The following is a 12,139-nucleotide window of genomic DNA, read 5'->3' on the forward strand; positions in this document are numbered from 1 at the left end:
TTGATTTGTTAGTTACTGAAATGTCTCATGTATTCGACACCCGCCACAAGACCCAATCTCGGGATCTCGAGTTATTAGATCTAACTCAAGGGAAAGGGTCTCTCTTGGACTACATAGCCCGGTTTAATCAATTAGCTGCCGAAACAGCCTGGCCCGAAACAAAGATGGCAGTAGTATTCTATAAGGGCCTTAATAATTCCATGAAGGATGCTATGGCAGTCATCCCTTCCTTACCCACGACATACAGGGATTTAGTAGATCTCGCCCTCCAAATCGATGCTAGGCATTCTGAACGTAAAAACGAAGCAGGCTTTACTAACACAGGTTTGAACCCACCATCCATGGATACTGGAGGAGAGCCCATGCAAATAGGTGGAATTTGCAGTTCGATTTCCCACATGGAGAGAGAACGCCGAAGAACCGACAACGCTTGCTACTACTGTGGGTTGAACGGCCATTATGTAAAGAACTGTCCCCGATGTCCTAAGTTAAAGAACCTGGTTTTTCGGAATGCCCAATCCTAGACCCGGGGGCGGGATCGAGCAGTTCTTCTTCTCCCTCGGACTCAGTACCCTCTTTTGGGAGGGTCAGACCTGTGTTGGTTCAGGCAACCTTAAAACCCACTTCGGACATTGTCCATACAGTTTCAATTGTTATAGACTCTGGGGCCACGGGTAATTATGTTGATATTAAGCTGGCGGAATCCTTGAATTTACCACTGGTGACCAACATCATCCTGAACCGGTACAAGCAGTGGATGGCACGGCACTGGTTTCTGGTCCTATCCGACAACAAATGGCTCCAGTCACTCTAACCATACAATACACTCATCAGGAGGTGATATCCTTTGATCTAATATCTATGCCTCAATTTAGTTTCATACTGGGTCTTCCCTGGTTGAAACAGCATAACCCCTTAATTGACTGGAAGTCGGGGCAGGTTCATTTTGAATCTGAAGTTTGTCAGAACTTTTGCCTCATCGCACCCAACGACAATGAATCTCCTTCACGAGCATTAGGAGCCGTTGCACAACTCACATTGCAGGAGGAATCCACCTCTCCCCTAGGGTCTCACGTAGTGGGAGTGGTTTCAATCGGAGTACCTGCGGAGTATCAGGACTTTCATGATATCTTTGATAAGGGGTCGGCTGAAACACTCCCACCACATCGTCCCTACGACTGCCCCATTGACTTAATCCCTGATTCTGTCATCCCTTCAGGACGCATTTATTCATTGTCGCCCTCAGAAGAACAGGCATTAAAGGACTACATTCAGAAGGCTCTTAGGATTGGCCACATACGCCCTTCCACCTCTCCGGCGGCCAGTCCTATTTTTTTTGTCCCGAAAAAAGAGGGCGATTTGCACCCTTGCGTTGACTATCGCCGTTTGAACGCCGTTACCGTAAAAAAACGGTATCCGATTCCCTTGATAACCCCGTTGTTGGATAGGTTGAGTCATGCCTCTATCTATACTAAACTCGATCTTCGTGGGGCTTATAACCTAGTAAGAATCTGCCCCGGAGACGAATGGAAGATGGCTTCTGTACACGGTACGGATTATTTGAATACGTGGTCATGCCTTTTGGGCTTTGTAACGCCCCAGCCACGTTCCAACGTTTTATGAATGAGATTTTCCATGACTTACTGGACGTGTGTGTAGCGGTGATATTCTGGTCTTCTCCCGTAACATTAAAGAACATGTGCTACACGTCCATGAGGTTTTGTCCCGTCTCCAACGGTATTCACTCTTCGCCAAACACTGACAACGTTGAATTCCTGGGTTTCCACATATCTCCAGGCGGACTAACCATGAATCAGTCCAAAGTCCGCGCAGTGTTGGATTGGCCAAAACCCAGTAATCTCAAAGCATTGCAGTCGTTTCTTGGGTTCGCTAATTTTTATAGGCGCTTTATTCAGGATTTTTCATCCCTAGTAGCCCCATGTCACGGCCGTAGTCCGTTGGCGGTTGTGGAAGGGATGGAGGTCGGGCTGCCATTAGACCGCTCCACCACGTTTTTCTGTACGTGCGGTTAGCGGTCTAGTGTTCTTCAAGATGGCCGCCCGCCGCTTCCTATTTACTTTCAGCAGTGGCGCGGCTCGGCGCGTTGCAACGTTTGTATTTTCTCCGTTGCGCTGCGCTCGTATTCTTCCCTGTTTTTTCTCCTCCATTCATCGCTTGGTATTCTGCATTTGTTTATTCCCTCCTGGTCTCCCCCCTATGCTTTCTCTTTCTTCATTGCCTCTTTTTTATAATTTTTTTTCTTTAGCTACAATTATACTTACAGGGGGCTTACTCCGCCCTTCCATTTATCCTCCCCTCCAGACCTTCCCTTTGGCTTTATATACATTTTTTTCCTCCATATATATTTTTCTTCCTGGTATCCTCCACACTTGGGCTGTTTTTTGGATCCCTTCAGTGCCTTTATCCCGGACCTTTGTGCCAGTTTCATCACCTCCTTGGACACTTCTGGGGCAGCTCTTCAGCAACATCCAGCATACCTGCCAGGGTTTTTTTCTGCTACGGCTTTTTCCCCTGTTGGCTGTCACGGAGAGGGTTCACAGTGAGCCCCAGTCTCGGGGTCACGGTGGCTTCTTTCCGAGGCAGACCATATCTGCACGAGAAGAAAAAGCCTACTTCCCAAAGGTCCCAGAGAAGGAAGTTTGAGCTACCCTCGACACCAGGTGAGGAGGTGGAGGTGGAGGAATGGTCGGGGGAACTATTCAATTCCAACCTTGAAGATAGTAGTACCGCAAGCCAACCATCCAGCTTTGACACCCCACTTACCGCCTTGACCAGTCCCAAAGTGCCCTTTTTGTGGTCAGATACCCACCAGGATGCTTTTGACGCCCTAAAAACGGCATTTACCACTGCCCCAGTACTAAAACATCCCGATCCCGAACTTCCTTTCATCGTGGAGGCAGATGCTTCTTCCTTTGCTCTCGGGGCAGTGTTGTCCCAAAACTGCCCGTTTACAGGCCAACTGCATCCGGTGGCATTTCATTCACAAAAGTTCTCATCCGCTGAACACCACTATACAGTCACAGAAAAGTAGTTGTTGGCGATCAAGGATGCTTTTCAAACCTGGCGGCACCACCTTTTGGGGGCCAAACACACAATCACAGTATACACTGATCATCGTAACATCCAAGATTTAGCTTCGCTTAAGTGTTTAAACAGTCGTCAGGTGCGTTGACATTTGTTCTTTTCTGCCTTTGACTTCCAGATATAACATCGGTCAGGCCTTTCCCATGGAAAGGCAGATGGTTTATCTCGTTCCCCTGGTGGGATCTCCTTGCCAGTCTACCCTGAAAGATTGTTGGACCAGCATGTCATCTGCCTTTGCACGCCCCCTATGTCACTAGTACAATCTATAAGGATGTGGGTTTCCTTACATCCCAAACAGGTCTCCGATTGGAGTCCGGTGTTTCATAATGGCTTACTGTTCATCCAGAATAGGTTGTGGTTACCGACAACAGAAGCCCACAATCTTGCCTTCGAATGGTCCCACGACAATGCTATCAACGGGCATCCCGGGCAAGGACGCACTTTAGACCTTCTCAGGCGCTGGTGTTGGTGGCCCTCTATGAAACGGGATGTGGAAGGATACGTTAACTCGGGTGCGATATGTGCCCAGTGTAAACATCGTCGGGGACGCCCCGTGGGTCTTTTGCAGCCCTTGCCTATTCCACCTCGCCCTTGGCACACGATCTCAATGGATTTTGTGACAGATTTGCCCCAGACCGGGGGTTTCAACACTGTGTGGGTGGTGGTCGATTCCTTCTCTAAAGTAGCCCGATTCATCCCATGTTCTGGCATCCCCTCGGCCCCTGCCTTGGCCAGACTCTTCTTCAAATCAGTCTTTTGCCTATTTGGGTTACCCACGGTTATCATTTCGGACAGGGGATCCCAGTTCACGTCTCGTTTCTGGCGAGCACTCCCAAAACTCTTGGACATTGATTCCCGTTTTTCTTCTGCCTACCATCCGGAGACGGATGGCCAAACGGAAAGGGTGAACCAGGCCATGGAGCAATACTTACGTTGTCTCATTTTACAGCACCAACAGACATGGTTAAGGTTCTTACACCTTGCTGAGTTCGCATACAACAACACAGTCCATGCTTCCACTGGTTTTTCTCCTTTTTATGTCTTGTATGGTCAGCACCCTCGAACCCTTCCTATTCCTGATATCGCGCTTTCCGACAACCCAGCAGCGGCCGCCTGTGCACGCGATCTGTCGGCCGTTCATGCTCAAACACTCACTCACCTTCGTGAGGCCCAGATATCTGCTAAAGCAGCGGCTGATCGACGGAGAAGCGTGGCGCCTTCTTATGTGACAGGTGACAGGGTCTGGCTTTCTACACGCCATCTCTGGCTGCCGGGTTGTCGTAAACTGCTTCCCCGTTTTGTGGGTCCCTACAGGATTTCTGGGGTCATTAACTCGGTGGCCTATCACCTTTCAGTCCCTGCGTCTTGGGGCATCCACCCGGTGTTCCATACCTCTCTCCTGAACCCTTGCCCTCCTTCTATCTACCTCCGTCCTGCCCCTGGTTATAGTTTCTGTGGGTGGTTCCATTGAGTACGAGGTTTCTGGCATTTTGGGCTCACGTTTGGTCAGGGGGGGTCTCCAGTACCTCGTGGATTGGGTGGGGTTTGGTCCAGAGGAGCGGAGCTGGGTCCCTGCGGAGGATGTCCATGCCCCGAGGCTCGTTTCTCGATTTCATTGGGACCATCCCGCCTGCCCACGTGGTCGTGGGCCATTGAGGAGGGGCTCTGTCATACACTCAGGGAAGAATCCCTCCTCACTCACAGCTCTGCATACCCCTTCAGGAGATAGGGACGCCCAGACACCTAGCATAGCCAGAATGCCCACTACACAATCGCCTCCTCATTATGCCCTGTTACCTGTGGTGCGTGGGAAACATCAGCCTCCGTGGCCTAGTGTCAGCCGCAGGAAGCGGCTTAGTTTGTTTCCCCGTTTTCGCTGGCAGCTGCCGTGGAGAATACGAACAGGCTGGAGCAGCCAATCGCGCCCGCTTCCTGGTTTCGCGTCGGCATCCCGATCACGTGTCATGAAACCAAATCACGTGATCGGATGTCGACGGGTATAAAAGCCGGGTGATTCAAACACTCCTTGCTTCACAGCTGTTTTCTACACTGTTAGGCGTTTGCGTTACGGATACTTTTGTTCAAGACCTCGGCTTACGACACTCGGACTGGCTTTCTTGTTCCTCGAAAACTCTTCCCTGGATATTGCTCGAACTTTTGATACTTGGACTTTGGCTAAACGGAAACGGACTGGCTTTGGATATTCCCTTTTCTGAATTGTCAATCTGGACCTCGATCCTCGGATCATTTTGCTGACTGCTTTTGGATTCCTCGAACCACAGTTTGTCACAGTACTATGAAAGACTCTAGTCTCTCAGATGATTCTCCCAGAGTCGTTGTTTCTTCATCTGGCTTTCAGGATCGCTGGCGTTCCCTCGTACCACAGCTATGAACACCATAGCCCTTGACTTTGAACTTAGGTAAGCCTTATTCTAGTACTTACCACTGACTCAAGGTACTGTTATTGCTTGTGTTAACCTTGCCTTCCTCCCGACAGCTTTGGGGTTCTCGACGCTGCTGATCCTGTGAAATACCATCCACCTGTGGTCCCAAGGCTCGCACAGGGAGTTCATTCTACCTCTCTGTGGGGAACTTGGGAACGGAGGTCCATACTCTCTCCACTACGTGGCAAGTCACGACATCCAATTCAAGTCTCATTTTCTCAAGTGCAATAAACTCAGGAGTAAGTGTAGGACCTGTGGGGGTCCCTGTGGAGAGAGGTTGTGCTTTCTGAGCCGGCAAAGGAGTTATAGGGTTTCCTAACAAGAAGTCATCTACTTCTTCAAAATGAACAGTCTCAGAATCAGAAATATCAGTATCCACATTTGCTGGTGGGGTAGGCCCTTCTGACTCACTCTCCAGACTTTGTTTTCCCATTAACTTTGCAATCAATTCAGATTTCTTTCCTTTACCAGAGAGACTCCTCTCCCTACACATGGTTCTCAAAACCTCAGCAGTGTAGTTAAAAAGACCCTCTTCAATGTAGCTTTCCATATTTTACATGATTTCTTAGTTATATAGAATTAGTGGTGTTAGCCTTGTGGTTAGTTGAACCCAAGCAACAGCACCACTCTAAGTGTAATCACTCTACTTCCAAATCCTCACCGCTGTACACCAGTGTTAGGCAGAATCCTGTGCAGTGCCCTTAGGGACCACCACACACAATTAAGACTACAGATGGCAATACAAGTTTTACCTTTGGTACAAGCCTGTACTACTATGTTAAAATGGTAGCAGTAGCAGAGCAGCTAGGCTTATCTCAAGAGTATATGAGCAGTAGCAGAGATTACACAAAGGGACCACAATTACTGTGACTCAAGCAAACACTGACTCAAGGTTTCAGGTAAAAAATATAAGTACATTTATTTTAAACCATTTGTTATAAACACAACACTTCTATTAATTCAAAAACCACGTGTAAAATACTCTATCACTAACCAATTAACTTTGTACGGTATACTTCAAGGTAAGTACCCTGTGTTTTAGCGGACCGGTGTTGCGAAACAAAAGATGTTACCGGGAATACACTTGCGATCACTTTTTGACAGTAATGACAGTTCGGTCTTACTAAAGAAACGCATATCCGCGGCAAGAAATGTTACCGGGGCAAAAACGCATTTAGCACCTGAGATACCCAGAGAGAGTTGGAGGCAAATATTTTAGGCAATACTTTTGTCAAGGCAGACAGAACCAGAGAACACTCTTACACAGAAATTCAAGAGTCAATAGGCCGGAGCCAGTGTCAAGTGGAACCGGGTTCCTGTTGTCGAGGATCACACAGTCAGATAGTTCACGATTCAACATAGCCAGGAGTACTTAGATATTGTCAACAGAGGAAGCAAAGGTTATACGAAAGAGGGAAGACAAGGGCAAGCCTTGGAGGCGAAGAAAAGGGATTCACCCTAATTCCTCTAGCAGAACACAGTGCCTTCTTCAATGAAGACGCTGGTGCCACGGCAGTTGTTCCTGGTAGTTTCCTGCAGACCCTCGGTTCCTGGAGCTACGATCCAAAGGAGGACATCTGGAGGGATCTGCACCACACAGGGATGAAGCTGGCAGCAGCGACATTGAATAAAAGGTGTGCTCCTTAAAAACAGGAGAGGCTCTTCAGATGGCTATCCGGACCACTACAGCAGTGTGCAGCGATTTCGAGCATGAAGAGGGTTCTCTGGTTGTAGAAGATGAGCTGGTTCTCCCCACCAAGCTCAAGGGAAGAAGACTCCGGACTGGATCAACTCTGGTCGTCGAAGGGTAGATAGCTCAGGACTGCAGCAGGGCTTCACTGGGATGGGATAGTTGCAGCAGTCGACTTCTTCTCCGCTTCTCTTCGGTTCCTTGTAGTTCCAGTGGCGACTCTGACTTCTAGCCCAAGAGACCTGCCTTTTATGCGAAAATTCCCCATTCACACAGCCTGGCTGTCAATCACGCAGCAGGGGGGTTGTCCGGCCCGGACAACTACATCAGCCAATCATGGCAAAGTGCGACTTGGGTTTCCTAGGCTACCCTGTGCAGGTGGTGACTACACCCTTCCCTCACATTCAGCCCACCTGGACACCCAGGCACCTAGAGGAGGGCTTCTTGGCAGAAGCCCACCAAAAGACAGTGAACAAAGAAGGCAAACCTGGTTTGCCGCATAAAGTAAAACACAAGAAGGACTTTAACAAAAAGAAATGGCGAATAAACCCGACTGGAGCCAAAAGAAAAAGTATTTGGTCAAGCGGGTTTAAGTTCGAGGCTAATATAATAGCCTAAAACAATACCACGTTTATATAGTATAATCGCGGTAGAAAAGTTAGGGTAGATACCACTACCATCAGCCAAGTCTAAATGTTAAACGAGCGAAACAATACTCTAGGAAGTACAGATAAAAAGGGCTAAGGGTTAACCCTTTCCAGTACTCCATGTAAGATGGGGTGTACTAGATCTGTGGTTAAATGACTAAGTAAAGTTAATGACAACTTTACCCTTTTCTGGGGGACAGTAGTCAGCATCAGAAATGGAGTCGGTGGGAAGTCTAAAAGACAACCCTGTGTCACTGCACTGAAGGTGCTGTGTAACACACAAAAGAAGGGGGCTACTGAAGTGGTGTACTCCAGAGTCCACAATCACAAAAACAGATGAAATAAACATGTCAAAATACAAGTAGGAGTGGAGAAAAGAAGGATACACTCTTACCAGGTGGAAAATAAACTCCAGAGATCCAGCAAAGCTGCTGAGGGACTCACTGGGTAAGGGAAATTAGCCATTGAATGAGAATTCTCCCTAACACCGGTATACATTGGAAGTACCATTCGAGAATTAAGAACAAGAATTAGAGGGCACATTTCAGCAATTGGCAGCCAAGGCAAGAACCTTCCACTGTCACATCATTGGCAACAACACCATCAGTTACAAAATAAAAAGGACATCAAATCTGTGGGCCTCAAGAAGATCAAAATGGGCAAACGTGGAGGTGACCAAGAATTACATCTGCAGCAGGATGAAGCCAGACTCATCTGTCATTTCAAAACTGTGGAACAAGGTATGAACTCGGACAATGAAATGGTTCACTTCCTATGACACAAATGTCACATGTTTCAATTCTCACTTACACTATGATTTAGACTGTATAATGTGTTTATTGTACTTTTATAATGAATATAAATACTAATCATCAGAGATACGGTTCACTAATACTAGCACAGGTAGGCCAATGTGGTGCCGGATAAGATCAAGCTAGAGAATATATAATTAGAAAGATGAATAGTACAAGCCCGGAACGAAATTCATGTGCGAAATAAAAATTCTGGTAAAAGGGCTACATTAACCATAATCCTTCACACCTTGGCAATCGTGGACATGGACCACTAATACTAACATAAGTAGAGCAATAGGGTGTTAAAACTACACTAACTATAAACCTTTTGTTTATAGTTAGTGTAGTTTGTTTCCAAGTGCCCTCTAGTCCATTTAGAACTAGGATAAAATCAGGAAATAGAAATAAAAGGTAAAATGACTACCCTAACCATAATCCTTCACACTTTGGTATAAACAGTGACAATTACTTACCTTTGAGGCATTGCACTCGTTTTTAAAAAAAAAAAACATTTGGCTAACTACACAATATTGTAGCAATACTTGAGTTTGGCAACTACCCATGATGGTAAACATTTACTCACATTTAAAATGATTTGATAATATCAACGAAAATCGACTGGTGATTCATAACTGGGATTTGAAAGGGGACAATGTTAACCCAACATACAGAGGAACATGGCAAGCCATCCCAAAATATGGCCGCCACGTTTCCAAAAGAAAGGAAAGAGAAGAAGGACTTAGGTCCCCAGGGGTTTTAGCAACAACCAGCAAGCCCCGAGTGAGAGGAAACCCGACGCTTGTAGCGCAAGCATCAGAATTTTCAGGTAAGCCCTGGGAGTGGGAGGGAAGCCCACCTTTCACGATACTTGTGTGCTTTAGATCATGCTGAACAGAACCTCTTATCAGTAAACTGAAATACACTTTGCAAAATATGGGACTTTGTCCAAAGGACAATGCATTTAGCATGTCGTTACCGTAATTATGCATTCAAAAATTGTCATGCCAGCACCCAGGCAGTACCGAGCCTGGTTTAACAGAAGCCAGTAACTGCGAATAACTCCTGTCATGTGTTATAGTAGTATGCATTTTACACGCTGCACAATTTAAATAAGTAATTTGAATTTTTACACATGCTTGTTTGCACAGGTGGGATTGAGCCCAACACTAAAAGTGCTTTGTTTACAACAAGAACATTATTCATTGTGTGACCCGCAATGACACATTAAAGGGTAAGAGGTAATCTATATGTAACCCCCTGGCAGAAATAAAGTAGACAATCACACTAAGTGACAGCAGTGATACCTTAAACAGCACACTAAATAAGATGAAATATAATAAGTAGGAGTTTCCTAACCTCCCTCCCTTCCACCTATTGTTCCGACACAATGGCACATATATATTTTTTAGAAGTCTGGTTCTTTAGAATGCCCGAGGTGTAATGTGGTTTTTGAATAATGTGGGGTATGGGATAAAATACTGATAAGGTCAGATTGTTTCTTTTTGAAATGGACACCCTCATTACAACCCCGGCGCTAAACCATGGCGCTATTAGCACCATGATTGGTGCCGGTGTTGTAACGAGTCCGCCATGGTGGAATGGGGAAATACCGCCCCATTCCAAGGTTGGCGGGGCGGTATTTCCCCATTTCACCAGGGCCCTTCCTCATTCCCATTTTCGCCCCATAGGGCTCACTGGGACTGGGGAAGGCGGTAAGTACGGTACCGCAAATTGCAGTACCGTAATTAGCACCGAGGTCCCTTTGCGGCACCCTACTTTAACGGCTGGTAAAACCAGCCATTAAGGTCGGGTCCCGCAAAGGGACCTCGTAATCAGGCGTTAAGAGTTTAACGGCGCCGACACCTTTTACAGCGCCGTTAAACCCTTAACGCCAGGGTCGTAATGACCCCCATGGTTTTAATTTATGAGTTTCTGAATGTTGTGTTTTTATTTTTTCATTTTCTTGATTAATTAAATTAGCCCGGATTTGAAAAAGGCGCAGGTTATACACCGAAACACGTGTCATCCAAGAGGGGCTGAAAATACAAAATAAAAAACTTTATCAAACACAACGGAATTTTGGATTTGTTGTTAATAGCAAAAGGAAATACACTAGCAATCTATCTTGGCGCAAATAACTGCAGGCACAGTTGCAACTTCTCCTATAGTTTACAAATGGAGTAGAGGAACTCAGTGTCTCCGTAGTGACCTACACTCATGCGACAAAGAACCAACCAGAAAAGAGAAAAACTCTAAAAAGGAAAGTAATCCTAAAGTAATCGCAATAGGTCGCGAAGGTACAAGCCTACGATATCTCAAAAAAGTTCCTCAAGGTCAGAAAATTGTATGCAGGTATGCCTTCTTAATGGGAACCTTGCTTCCAGGATTCTCCTTGGTATTGGTATTTTCACTGGTACTGCACGTACTTCAGACTCTGGTTCCCAACATATAGGCAATATGGGCGAGATGTTTGGGGTGGGGGTATTTGGCCTGCTTCTGGTGACTCGCAGTAAGCAAGGCGGAGCATTTAGGCCAGAAGTCTTCAAACTGTGGGCCCTTTCTCTAGGGGGGGTTGCAGCCACATTCCTGGGGGGTGCCAGAGCCCAGCATGAAATGTAAATTGGAGAATGGAGGAAATGGATAGGGGTGGCTCACATGGTCAGACTGTCACATACAACTATCTCAGGCACCAATGAAAAGGTGGCTCGCAGTTGCAAATGGATATTCATTCCTTTAGTCACAGACTGTTTGAATAGTACCCAAGGGGGCGTTTTCTGTTAAAATGTAAGCAAATTCTGATATTTAAAGAATATTTATTCAGCAACAATCTTCAAAACTACTAGCGGTATAGTGAAGTAACTGGAACTGGCCCACATTGGCCAAAAAAGTGGCCCATTTTGGCTGGCCAAAACTAGCATTTTGCATTTTTGGTACGGGCATTGCCCTATTGCCCTATACGTCAGTCCGAGCATGGCGGCTCACCCATAATGGGTGTGGAGCCTCCACCCAGTGGCCCCTCACCCATTATGGAGGAGCCAAGGAGCCAGCCCAGTGAAACACTGAGCACTCCCTGAGCTGCTTTTTCGAGCTGAGGGAGTGCTCCTGAGCTGGCTGAACTGAGCGTTTCCCTTTGACAGTTCAGTTCAGTTCCCCAGCCGCACATGCTCACTGAGCCATGCAAGGCTGGGGGCGTTTTGCTTGGCCAGCCTTACATAGCTCATTGGAAATGCTGGTTGGGGAACTGCATGTCTGTATGTGGTAGGGGGAACTCCTGTGCCTCCTCGCACATACGGACAGAGCAGTCTGTGGAGCGGGGCGTTTCAGCACCCACGCACAAGCCCCTGCAGAAGGTACATTTATGTTCCATTTATTTTGTATTTAAACATGTGCATGGATGCCTGTATGCTTGTGTTATGAAGGAGTGTATGGTGATGGGTGCTCGTATGAATGATAGAGTGA

The sequence above is a fragment of the Ambystoma mexicanum genome, chromosome 3q (assembly GCF_040938575.1).
Source record: "Ambystoma mexicanum isolate Mex_15411 chromosome 3q, UKY_AmexF1_1, whole genome shotgun sequence".
NCBI classification, from domain to species: domain Eukaryota; kingdom Metazoa; phylum Chordata; class Amphibia; order Caudata; family Ambystomatidae; genus Ambystoma; species Ambystoma mexicanum.